Source organism: Ochotona princeps, chromosome 20, assembly GCF_030435755.1.
Source record: "Ochotona princeps isolate mOchPri1 chromosome 20, mOchPri1.hap1, whole genome shotgun sequence".
Lineage (NCBI taxonomy): Eukaryota > Metazoa > Chordata > Mammalia > Lagomorpha > Ochotonidae > Ochotona > Ochotona princeps.
In genome coordinates, this window is record NC_080851.1 from 37307727 (window position 1) to 37320267 (window position 12541).

The 12541-nt window shown below is 37.9% G+C and overlaps 1 long non-coding RNA gene across 1 annotated transcript; it reads left to right on the forward strand.

Annotated features, from left to right (window-relative positions):
* The first annotated feature begins 2436 nt into the window (after positions 1-2436).
* On the forward strand, positions 2437-12338 carry LOC131482790 (uncharacterized). Its single transcript, XR_009247285.1, has 3 exons — positions 2437-2528; positions 5293-5459; positions 12283-12338. It is a non-coding gene; the product is annotated as an uncharacterized LOC131482790 (long non-coding RNA).
* Positions 12339-12541: the final 203 nt, after the last annotated feature.

Sequence of the window (12541 nt, forward strand, 5' to 3'; positions counted from 1 at the left end):
CATTTAGTTTTGCTTTGATGCTTCCAAAATTAATAAGAAAATCAATCATCAGAAATAAAAAGAAAGCTATCCTTCATATGGATACATATGAATAAAAATAGACTTGGAGAAAGTATCTGAATATTTAATTTGAGACTTGATTTTTAAGCTCTAATATCCACTGTATTGTTGTGTCAGCAGAGACAGGAAAGCTGAACATGAGTAAGATGCCAAGTAGATACACACATACATTTTCTATTGACTGAAGGCAAGCAATTTTAAGAAATGATAGCTCCTCAGTAATAATTAATGTTGAGTTAAAAAAAAAAGAAAGTTTGGTCCAGAATCTCACAAGTGTGCAAATATTCAACTACTCAGACCTAAACAAAATCTGAAACTAAAAAAAAAAAAGAAAACTAAACATTTTGATCTTGATCTTGAATTAATTTGCAAACCACAATCTTTTTAAAAAATAGAAGAATTGCACTCCATTAACATCTTTCTTTTTCCAATTTTATTTATTATTTTTATTGCAACCATGCTGGGCCCCCTCCATCAACATTTTTAAAAGATTTATCTTATTTGAAAATCAGAGAGACATGGAGAGAAGAAGAGAAAGAAAGGGAGAAGACCGAGAGAGAGGGAGAAATAGAGTATCTCCTCTTCCACTGGTTTACTCTCCATGTAGCCACGAAAGCTGGAGCTGAGCCACTTGGAGCCAGGGGCTTATTTTGCGTCTCCCATGTGAGTCTCCCAAAGACTTGAGCCATCCTCCACTGCTTTCCTAGACCATAAGCTAGGAGCTGGATTGGAAGTCAGGCACACTTGACATAGACCGGTTGCCATGTGCGATGCTCAAAGCTACAGGTGGAGGCTTAGCCTGCTGTCACAGTGCCAGTCCCTGGAAAAGAAAATCCATCAAATTTTAGATGTATTTCTTTTCATTTGAAACATTTAGGACAACACAAGAACTGATCCAGATAGGGAGAAGAGAATTGCACATTTTTGAGAAAGGATTTTATTCAAATGGTGTAAAGGATGTTCATATCTCCATGATAAAAAAAAGTCAAGGTCAGAGCAAAATGGACATGACATTCAAGTATGTTCTTAAACAGAGATGTTCAGATGACAAATAAACAGAGGAAAAATGCTCAGAACCACTGGAACCACAAAGAAGTACCTCCACACATTTAGTAGCATGAGGATGTGGAAAAGCTGGAACTGCCCAGTGCCCTTGGTAAGACTGTGAACTAATACCCATGTTTTATAAACTCTTTTATGGTGTATTAAAGAGTAGCATACACTGATAATTTAACACAGGAATTTCACTCCTATGTGTTGACTCCAGTGGAAAAAAAAACCCTGGGGACAAATATTTTTATAAGAATATTAAGAGCAGTTTTATTTGTCATAATAATGACTAATAACTCAAATGTCTACCAATAAGTGAGTACACTTAACAGTTTTAATTCATACAATGGGATAAAATGTAGCCCCAAACTAACTATTGACACATAAAGCACAAATCAGAAAGGAGCCAGACAACATGATATGTGGTATTTTGGTTCATAAATATGACTTTTTAGAGAATGTTAACCACCCTATGCACATCAGCTATTTCCTGTGTGATGAAATGAGAATGGGCTTGCAGGAAGTAGAGAGACCATCAGTGGGCTTTAGGAGACCTCTTTTATAGTCACATTCACTGACTTGATGGCTGATGGTTCCATGGATATGCACTTATATGCAAATAACAAATTGTACCTTAATTAAGCCCAGCTTATGTTTTTTCAGTTTCTGGATTTTAAAAATACCAACAAAGCGAACAATTGGAAATGGAAACAAAATCAGAAGACAATTCATGAAACTAAACTCATGCCATGTCCTTTCTGACTGTGGGTAATGTGTCCTACATACAGAGAGGCATTGTGGTGATGGAGTTGAGTGGCTCCATAGTGAAAGAATTTTCCCTTCAACCTGGAAACCCTTGCTATGTGACAAGCTCATTTCAGGTAGGACTCGACTGATGTCTGAATCAGACTAATTTGACACTCGTGTCCCATACTTACTCTGATACGTTAGTAGTATGCATAATGAGCAAATCAAGAGTAAACGGCTATGGAATTTTGTGATATAAAGCCATAAGAACTATATAAAGGTCTTCCATCTGCTGGTTCACTCCCCAAATGGCTGCAATGGATAAAGATGACCCAATCGACAGCAAGGAACAAGGAGCTTCTTCTAGGTTTCCCATGTGGGTACTGGGTCTTAAGGCCCTGGGCTATCCTTTACTACTTTCCTAGACCAAAAACAGGGGGCTAGAAGGGAATTGGAGCAGCCAGAAACTGATGCCCAGATGGGATCCTGGAGCTTGCAAGCTGAGGATTTTAATAACTGAGCCATCACCCCAGGCCGTGAGCTACCTTTCTCTATCTATTAATATATTGATGGACACCACCCAGCTGCCATAAACAGTGCTGACATGATCATGGGAGTACAGATGTGTCTTCAACGAACTGCTTTGGAATCTTTAGGGTGAATGCTTGAAGGTGAGATAACCACATGATATGTCCATTCTGCTCTTCGTTTGAGCCTCCATTATTTCCACAATGTTTGTACCAGTTTAAATTCCACCAGCAATATGAAGGATTCTCTTCATATCCTTGCAACTTTTACCTTTATTATGGTAACAGCCATTCTGATTGGTGTGTGAATATGTCCCACTGTAGTTTAGGTCTGTATTTCCTTCATGATGAGGGTTAGCAATGTTCAACTTTTTTTTTTCATGTATCTGTTGTTGTTTTAAGATCTTTTTTGAGAAATATCTATTTATGTCCCTTGCCCTCTTTTAATTATTCCATATATTTTCCTGCAATTGGGATTTTGCATCTTTCTTTAATACATATTAATAACTCCCTGTCATTGTATGCAATATGAATATTTTCCCTTTTAATTTCCTTTTCATTTGAGTTTGATCATACCTCTTTCTATAGGATCGAAGCACTGACTTGCAACAAGAACACAGTTTGGCTGCACTTTGTACCTGTGTGAGCTTTGTGACTGCGTGCAGATCTCTCAGTCAGTCCTCCTTGGGTAGTCCACTTTCTGCTTCTGCTGGGTTAGTGAGGAGCAAGTGCTTTTCACTGCACAGTGAGCTTCTAATGTGTGACTGTTTTGTTATTATTTCAATGCAAATTATAGCACAAAGCAGTGTTTATATTGCTTTAATTATCACATTTATAGCAAAGTGTTTTGACAGGCATAGAGAGAAATTTTCACAAATATTGTACTCATCCACTATTATTTTCATGTCTAATTGAAGGAGTTATTCCTTCCATAGCAATATACAAGCTTATGATGTCCTTAGCACGAGAATATAAAATGTTATTCACTATCGAGAAAAGCGGAATATTATTTTTAGTAATTAATTTGATAATTATAGTCAATAATAACCAATTAAAGAAAGCTTTTGTATCTCACGTACATTCAGTAGTGCAGAAAGGAAAAATGCGTACATGTAGATGTATCTATCTAGCAGTATTTCCTTCTGTAGTCCACTAGTTCTTTATCTTTCATGGATAATTTTAGTCATAACAGCAATCGACTATGGAGAAGCAGAAATCAAGTAATTCTTAATCAGGTGTTTGGTGCTTTCTACTCGTTTTGTCTTTGCCAATTGACTTAAAGCAGGCAGGTAATAAACACTTCCAACTGATTTTATCCTGTATTGGGTAAACTAAATTGGTAAATGTCAAATTTGAAGGATTCATTGTTTTTCCAATTCGAGCATTTTGTTTGAATTTGCTCTACAATATGAAAATGTCATCATGAAATAGGTTCTACAACGAGGTTCACCACCTACAAAATTTGATTTAGCTAAAAACAAGCTGACAAAAATCAAAACAGAAAAACAGTACCACCTAGCAGACTTGAAGTTCATGGCAGAGCAATTGTGTCTACCCCCTCCTCGTAGACTTCTTCGGTTTTTATTTTTATTTTCGTAACATCATTGTAGAGAGCCAATTGAATACACAATCAACCTGGCCCCCAAGGCTGTTGGTTCTGTAGAGTTTGGCCTGTGCTCTAACACCTGTTTAGCAGTAACAGTTGTCCTTAAACTTTGTTATTGGGTTGGAAAAATAAATACTTGCTCATAATCATCAATTGCTTTATAAATTTGAAGAAACAGTATTCATTCCAAAATATGAAATGCAGAGACATCACAGTAAGCCAGTGGTATCAGTTTATACATTTTCTCACCATGTGAAACTTTCATTACTTGGCTACAAAAGAAAAGATGTCACATGGTCAAGTTTTCCAAAAGGAAGAAATGTGAAATTCTGACATCCTAGTTTTCAGTTACAGACAAATGTGCAGACCCTGGTGAAGCTGAATTTTTAGAAAATACAATTATAGTTTCTGAAATTTAAACTAAAAAAAAAAACAGTGTTTAAAACACAATAGTTGACTGGGATGATATTCTACCAGCTCTAACTTTGGACCAGAAATGGTCTCCCCAAGAAACTGTTCAACCCATCTGGACAACAAGTAGCTGGACTCCATGCTTGGTATATGTTTGCAAGGAAAGAATCTTGATTGAATTTGAACTGTAATACTGCATCAAGGTGGAGGAATCCACCAGGAGGGAGGGGCGTGGGGAGGGGGAGGGGGATTCCCAGAGCCTATGAAACTGTCACATAATGCAAAATAATTAATAAAAAAATGATAAAAGAAAAACACAATAGTTTCTTTTTAAATTTTTTTATGATTGTTAAATTATAAATTCTTTATTTTTCATGATTCAGTTCCTTAGGCTCAGGGTTTGACCTTCCGCTTTCAACCTCCGCCACGCTCTTCCCTTCGCTGTTCTTCCCTGTAATGTAACAACAGCTTAGTCCTTCAGCAGCGGAACTTCTGGTATAATTGTGCATAAGGACAAATACACAGACCTCGTGACACCAAAGTATTTTCTCTTTACCGACTTTTCCACAATTTAAATATCTCTAATCACAGTAGAGTATAAACTACTTAAACACAACTTTTTATAAATACATATTTCATATATAACTTTCAGCAATGAGTATCAATAGTTGTAATTAAGAAATATATTGTACAGAAATTTAAGTGTTTCTTAAAGGATTGTACTTCCAACTGTTTAAAGATTTACAAATATATAGAGATGTGAAACGCAAAATGGAATTATATAGACTCTTAAGTGCCATCATATTAATTATGTAATATGACATATATTAAAAATTATTTTAAAAATAACTAGGTGGCAAAATAACCATGCAATTTAATATTGTTTCTAAGCCAACAGATGGATCTTGTGTCTGCCTAGTTCAAAGGGGTTAATCAGAGACCAGTACTACCAGCTTCATTGGCAGGATCATTCCTTCTTCAGTTGTGGTTTGAAATTTAAAAGAACTTGGGTGCACACAGGGAAGAGAGGCATTCCAAGACTTTTGACACTACCCAAGGTAAATTACTTCCTGATAACCTTCAAGGGAAAAAGCAGAATGAGTAATTGTGGGTATTAAAAATTTTAAGTTTCTGCTGAACAGACATTAAGACATGAGTAGGAACCCATACCCATACCACAGTTGTTGTGTGTAGTTCGTGTAACTAGCATGCTTCGTTAACTGAGCAGAAGCAGAAATGGACGATGTGACTGCGGGGAGAGAAGCAGACTGACAGCCTGGTAACATCTCTTAACACACAGTGATAACGAAGGGACCAAGTCCCAATGGCCTTGTCACATATAATGTCAGAACACTAAGATGATGCCCTGCCTGGAAAATTATGATGGAGTAATAATAGTTTATGCTTAGCTATCATTACAGAATCATTATGTTTATAGCAATAGGAGATTCTAAGCATTAAAAAAAATCACTTGGAATATATAGAAGCAAACATCTTTTCAAGCAGTTAGCATTTTATGACAGGAAACAATGACAGGATATTGTAAACATCATCTTTTGCCTACCTTTGTAATTTAGTAGCTCAATATAACCACATTTCTCCAAAGACTCATTCTTTTATTGAAAGGTAATGGTGGGAACCAACTTAAGAACATGCAAAATGCAAGATTTTTTAATCAATGAGAAGCTATTAATTTAACCAACCCTTCCTGTAATAATATTGAGACAGACTGTCTGCCTGGGTTTACATTATAGCTGGCTTTGCAATCTGTGTAGAACTTAATGAGGTGTGTGATTTTGTGAACTTTCTGATCCTGAGAGATTCAGGGTTTAGCGCTTGAACTTTAGGATTTTTGCCTTTCATTCATCATTTCCAGCTGTTGATCTCTGCATTGCTCTTCTTTAACTGTGAGAAAGGTCTCTGGAAGATTGTGCAATTTAGGGTGCTTTTCTTCTTACTGAAGCTCTCCCAATCCTTTATCTTGGCATTTTACAGCTTCAGCTAATATCTTCTTTGGAATGACCTCACTGAAAACGCTCATATTTTTATGTGGACTCATTGGATCTTATTTTAGTTCTGTAAGAATCACTACCTTCTCTCTTGAGAGTCTTTCTATGCTTTTGCATTTAAAGAGATTATTGCTGTACTTTAAATATGCACTTAATCTACTCCAGTCTATTACTTCTGGTATTGTAAGAAGTCCGACAGAGTGGAACGTTCAATAAAGTATTTGGAAAAAAATATTTGATTAGAAAAAGTATTTCCTATAGTTTTAAAATTAGTCACATACTACTACTATTGTAGTAGACCAAAGGCCAATATTTAATATTGTTTATCCAGTGCAAGCTTGACAATGGTGAGAATGTTTGCTTTATTTTGTGATTATTTGAATTTTGTGAATATGTTGATTACTGATGTTAGCATATTGGTAACACTCAAGTTTCATGTATTTGGTAAAATTGGTAGAAGAAAGGTTTCAATTTCTGGTTTGCAGACTGCCCATTTGGTGTCTGCATGGCTGTATGCTCATCATACTAACTTTAAAATTTCCCTAGGGTGACAAGATCTTGCTGGTAGCTAATATCTGAGACAAGAAAAAACATGTGTTTAAGTTATACATGGAAAAATTACTGGTTTCCATTTTAAAGAAAAATGAGTGCTGATTAGCACCTATTCCTATACTTACAGGTTTTGTGAAAGCCTTTGTACTAGAAAACATTAACAACTCTTCTACTCATTATAATCAGACTAAGTAGTTCCAACCAGATAGCTTTGATACATATAATCCTCCTTCTAGAAACCTACAGATGCCCACTGGAGAGTGGATGATTTTTATGTTTGTTTTCTTCCTATAACAGCACAACACCCCTCTGTCTGTGTCATCTGAACTTGATCTACAGCCTTGAGTGTAGAACCTTGGCTGAGGTCTTGCCAAGTCAGAGGCTATGGCAAGCACCTTTCAGTCTTAACGCACTTACGCGTGGTGGCATGCTCTCCTTACAGAAACTGGAGTTTTATCTCAGCAAGCATGTTGTGATTTTCCTCCTTGTTGTCCTTTCCGTTTGAGTGACCATTATGAATGATACTGTTATTTATTCAGATTCCTTTGAAATAGTAGGTCACATGTACAGTGATTACTCTGATTGAGTCATAGTATTCATATTCATTTAAAAAATAAAGGATGGTGGTGTATCAGACTAATCCTCTGCCTATGATGTTGCCATCCCTTGTGGGGGCCAGTTCAAGTCTCACTGTTCCACTTCCTGCTAATGGATTGGGAAATCAGCAAGGGATGATCTAAGTCCTTACACCCATTCATCCACAAGAGAGGTCCAAGAGCTCCTGGCTCCTGGCTTTGGACTGGCCTGACTCTGATTGTTGCAGCCATGTGGGTAGTGAACCATAAGTGTAAGATTTCTCTCCCAATCTGTCTCTTTCTGTATCTTTGCTTTTCTAGTAAATGTAAATAAATACACATTAAAAAGTAATTACAACTTCATTTTGTGGTATCTAATTATATTCTTGCACTGTTATTTTTTTAATATGTACTTTTATTGGAAAGGCAGATTAACAGAGGTAAGGAGAGACAGAGAAAAAGATCTTCCAACCACTGGTTCACTCCCCAAGTGGTCAAAGCCAGAAGGCAAGAGCTTCTTTCTGGACTCCCATGTGGATGCAGGGTCCAGATCTTTGGGTCATCCACACTGCTTTCCCAGGCCACAAAGAGGGAGCTGGAGGGAAGTGAAGCAGCCAAGACACAAACCAAACCCATATGGGATCCCGGTGCCTACAAGGTGAATATCTAGCTCCTGAGCCATTTTGCTGGGCCCACATCCTTTGTTAATAACAATGATATGTGCTTGTCTTAGCCACCTTTCTCAGTAATGCACACCCCCTAGCAAAGGTTTGTTGCTCCTCCTTCCCCATCACTAGGACCTGCTCTAGGGAGAAGGCAGAGCTAGAAAGTTCACCTAACCACTGCTCAGTTACAAAGTACTGTTGGCTCAGTCTCTCGATGATATCTCCTGAGAATTCTTACAAAGCACTGTTTGCCAGGCAGTTCATCAAAATGAGGAAAGGGAAACAGTGTGTTCAGCAGCTCCTGTCTCCCATGGGTCAAGGTGAGCTCTGAGGACATTCAGTCCCCCCAAACTTTCTCCTAATTGTGCGCACATGTGTGCCGAAGCTTTAGGTATACCAAGGTGAGCCTGGGGGACATTCAGTTCCCCTGAGCTTTCACCTAAGCGTGCACACATGAGTGCTGAAGATTTAGGGGTGCCATGTCTACTGGGGAAAATCTCCATGCCAGTGTCACAGAAAGGTCACACAGCAATGGGTTCTTCACAGTGACTGGGAAAGTTACTCATGGCCAAGCAACCAAGAGGCTAATACTCACTGTAGGACATCATCTTTCTGTTTCCTCTTCACTGTTCCTCAGACTTCCAGAAAATCAATCTTTCGAGACCCTCCTCTTACCTGCCAATGACTGCCTATTCCTTGTACCATTTCTTTCACAATCAAATATTGTGGCACTTTTATCGTTGGTCATGCTGTCTTTCTAAATCTACTTCATGCTAATAATCTCATTTGCTCTTTTTTTTAAAAAAGGATTTATTTTTATTGGAAAGGCAGATTTACAGAGAGAAGGAGAGACAGACATAAAGGTCTTCCATCCACTAGTTCACTACCCAAGTGACCACAATGGCTGGAGTCAAGCTGATCCGAAGCCAGGAACCAGGAGCTTCCTCTGGGTCTCCCACAAGATTCAGGATCCAAGGCTTTGGGTCATCTTCTACTGCTTTGCCAGGCCACAAGCAGGGAGCTGACTGGGAAATGGAGCAGCTAGGACATGAACTAATGTCCATATGGGATCCTGGCACATGCGAAGTAAGGATTTGACTACTGAGCCACTGTGCCAGTCCCAATTACATTTACTCTTATGCTCATCTGACATCCATATATCTCTGACTGAGATCTCGTCTATGATTGGCCAACATCCAGTCTTCACTAGATGTTTTCTAGGATTTCATAGAAGTTCAATATTTTCAGGCTTGCATTATTTTCTCTCTTAAAGATTTTTTTTCCTCTCAAATTCCTTAACTCACTTAACCTGACCAATCTACATGTAAGGGATGGAAGGGGGGCATGATATTTTGTTACTTAATTTTTTAAAAAAAGGATTCCTTTGTTTACTTGAAAGAGTTCCTGAGAAAGGTGGGGACAGAGAAAGACCTTTTCTATCCATGGGTTCACTCTTCAAATGGCTGCAACAACTAATGCTGGTTGCAGTTTGAAGCCAGGAGCCAGTAGCTTCTTTTTGATCCCCCATATGGAAAGCAGGGGCTTCAGCTGTCTTCTGCTGCTTTTCACACACTATCAGCAGGTATCTGTATTACAAGTGGTGCAGTCAGGATGCAAACTGGTATCCCTATGGGATTCCAGCATTGCAAGCAGTAGCTTTACCCATTGCACCACGATGGCACACCAATTCTTAAAGCTTTAATCTCTGTTCTTCATCATCACTATTGTACTTAGGTAGGTCCCTGCCACCTCTAGTGAGAATCCGCTGCCAGAGACTTCTAATTGCATGACTGAATTTGAGGTTTTCTCTTAAGGGAAAAGATCACAGGTCTTCTGTTGCTCTCCGTCATCTTCAGGAAGGAACTAGCATCTTTGGTTTTATAGGATTTGTTGTCTGCTTTGCCTTCATTGTACCCAATCACTAACCCAGATAACTGCTCTTAGAAGAAAGGACACTGCATCACCCACATCCGAGGTCTTTAGGATTCCTCCTGCAGCAGTCAAATCTGACTTCACTGATTCATACATGTCAGTGCACTGGAACAGCTTTGGGAGCAGGTTCCATAGTAACAGTCTTACCATCAGCTTAGAGGGCTCATCCTTCCTTGTGTGGTGTGTGTTTTGTTGTTATTGTTTCTGGTTTTCTCACTTTGTATTAGCTAGCTGAAGCTAAGGCATACAGATAGGGCATCAACTCACTAACCTATGACTTACTTAGATATAGTCCTCATTTAAGCAGTAAATCTACATGCCGCACACCAATGCACATTTAAATAAGTCAATAGATGATAATGTTTGCTCATCCAAGCCATTTCTCCTCCTTTCTGGATGGAGAAGCTGAGGCTCAGAGGTGCAATTATTGCCCAGAGCCACACAGGGAATGGGTGAGAGGTAGATCTCGTTTTAGATTGTCTTACCAAATGGAACTCCTCTGCTTTGTAACCAAGCCCTTCTCCACCCTCATTTATGTCTCAGTTTTCCAAAAGAGGATGACAGTAGATGTTTGGAATGTCTTCTTTAGATTAAGTAGTGAAATGTACCCTGACAGCAATGAGTTTATAAGTTTGCAATAACCATTTTCTATAATTATTTAACTTAACGTACTTAATTTTTAAGAAGTCAAACATGAGAAGCATAAAATACAGTCTATGTGGGTGTCGCCAATGAACATAAAATGTGTGGCTTATTGAAAGTTAATAAAATAGGAACCTCTATTTTCTGAATAGTATGAGAAAAAAATGCAATTATATTATGAAATACTATATTCATTGGCGACGTTTTGGTTGAAACTTCAGAGAAATGACTGTGGAGAAATAATACTGAAATAGAGAATCCTCAAAGGCAAGAAATCATTTCATTGTAACTTTACACTTAGAGATGAACTGAGAAAAGCAAAGTTGTGTTGCATTTACCTGGCTTAAGCACCCAGCAGGATAGTACAATAACATTCAATATTGAAGACCTGAGGAGAACCAAGTAAGGGGGCTTTGAACTGCCTGGCATGTATGTTAGTCTTTATTTTTGATGTGTTTACCTAGGAGAGCTGAAGAATAACACATTGTCCTGTGAGATTATTCACACTGACCTCTTTTTTAGGAGTTAGCATATATATACGTGTGGCTTTGTGTGTGTAACTGAATATATATGTATAAACACACACATATATTAGTTAGGTACCACCCCAACAACATTATAATAAGGCATATTTAACAAGCTTAATTTTCCTCCTGATTTTCTAGGCCCCAATCAATGGAAGCCATGAGTCAGAATAATGAAACGAGGACATAATTTATCTCATTCTCTTGGTGTCCTTTCTGTGTTCTTTTGTCCTTTGATTGCACTGGTGGATAATATTATTTTGTTCCCAAGGAAATATGTCCCTTTGATTAGGTTGCAGATATTCTCTCATTTGTCACTGTTCTATCAAGCTATGCCATGTAACAGCAGGAACTCTTGATTATTTAATTGCTTGTAAGAACTCATTAAATCTGACTATCAATCATGGGACATATGGTAAACATCACCCAATAGCGTGAGAGGTTGTAGCCCTGATCTGTCGCTTGGGCAAACCCTTTTCTCAGCAGTACAGACCTGGGTTTAGTTGTCTGACCGTGATTATTTCTAATTCATATTGATTTACCAGGGAGGGTTCATCTAGTAATCTTAATCCACACTTTCCAGTTAATAATGTAAGCATTTATAATTTGATTAGAAACGTACTCCAATGAATCTTTTCTGGTTTGTACCTATTTTCTTCTGTAGTAATCGAATTCACTCCTTTAAAACCAGGGCATAACAAATTTTGAAACCTATATATTTCTCTTGATGGAATTTAAACAGCACTTTTTAATAAATAGAATTTACAAAGTCAATATTGATACCTGGCTATCATCAGTCTCGAGGCAACAGCTCCTGAAGGAATTATGAAGCAGTTCTTTGGATCGGAGAAAAGCAACACCACCTCACAGGAAGCACATCGTGAAGTTGAATCCATCGAACATTGTGTTTAGTGGACATAGCTTCTTTAGAAGTGTATTTACAATGGAAGCTTAAAATGATTTAACTTTCCATTGTACTCAGGACTTGCATGTGTATTGTCTTTGGAATTCAGTGTAGAGCCAAATTTACGATAAAATTCTGTTTCTTTATCTTGTCTTTTAGAAAGGCGTACACCTCATAGCTGGTTAGCTAAACCAAATGCACTGCCACAGGTGAGAAAACGAAGCCCCTGATTCTGTCTTCAGCTGTGCTAATATCCATTGAAGTCATTAGAGAAGCATGACTCTTTCAGCCTTCAGAATTAATCCAACAGGAGAGGGATTTTATATATATTCATTAC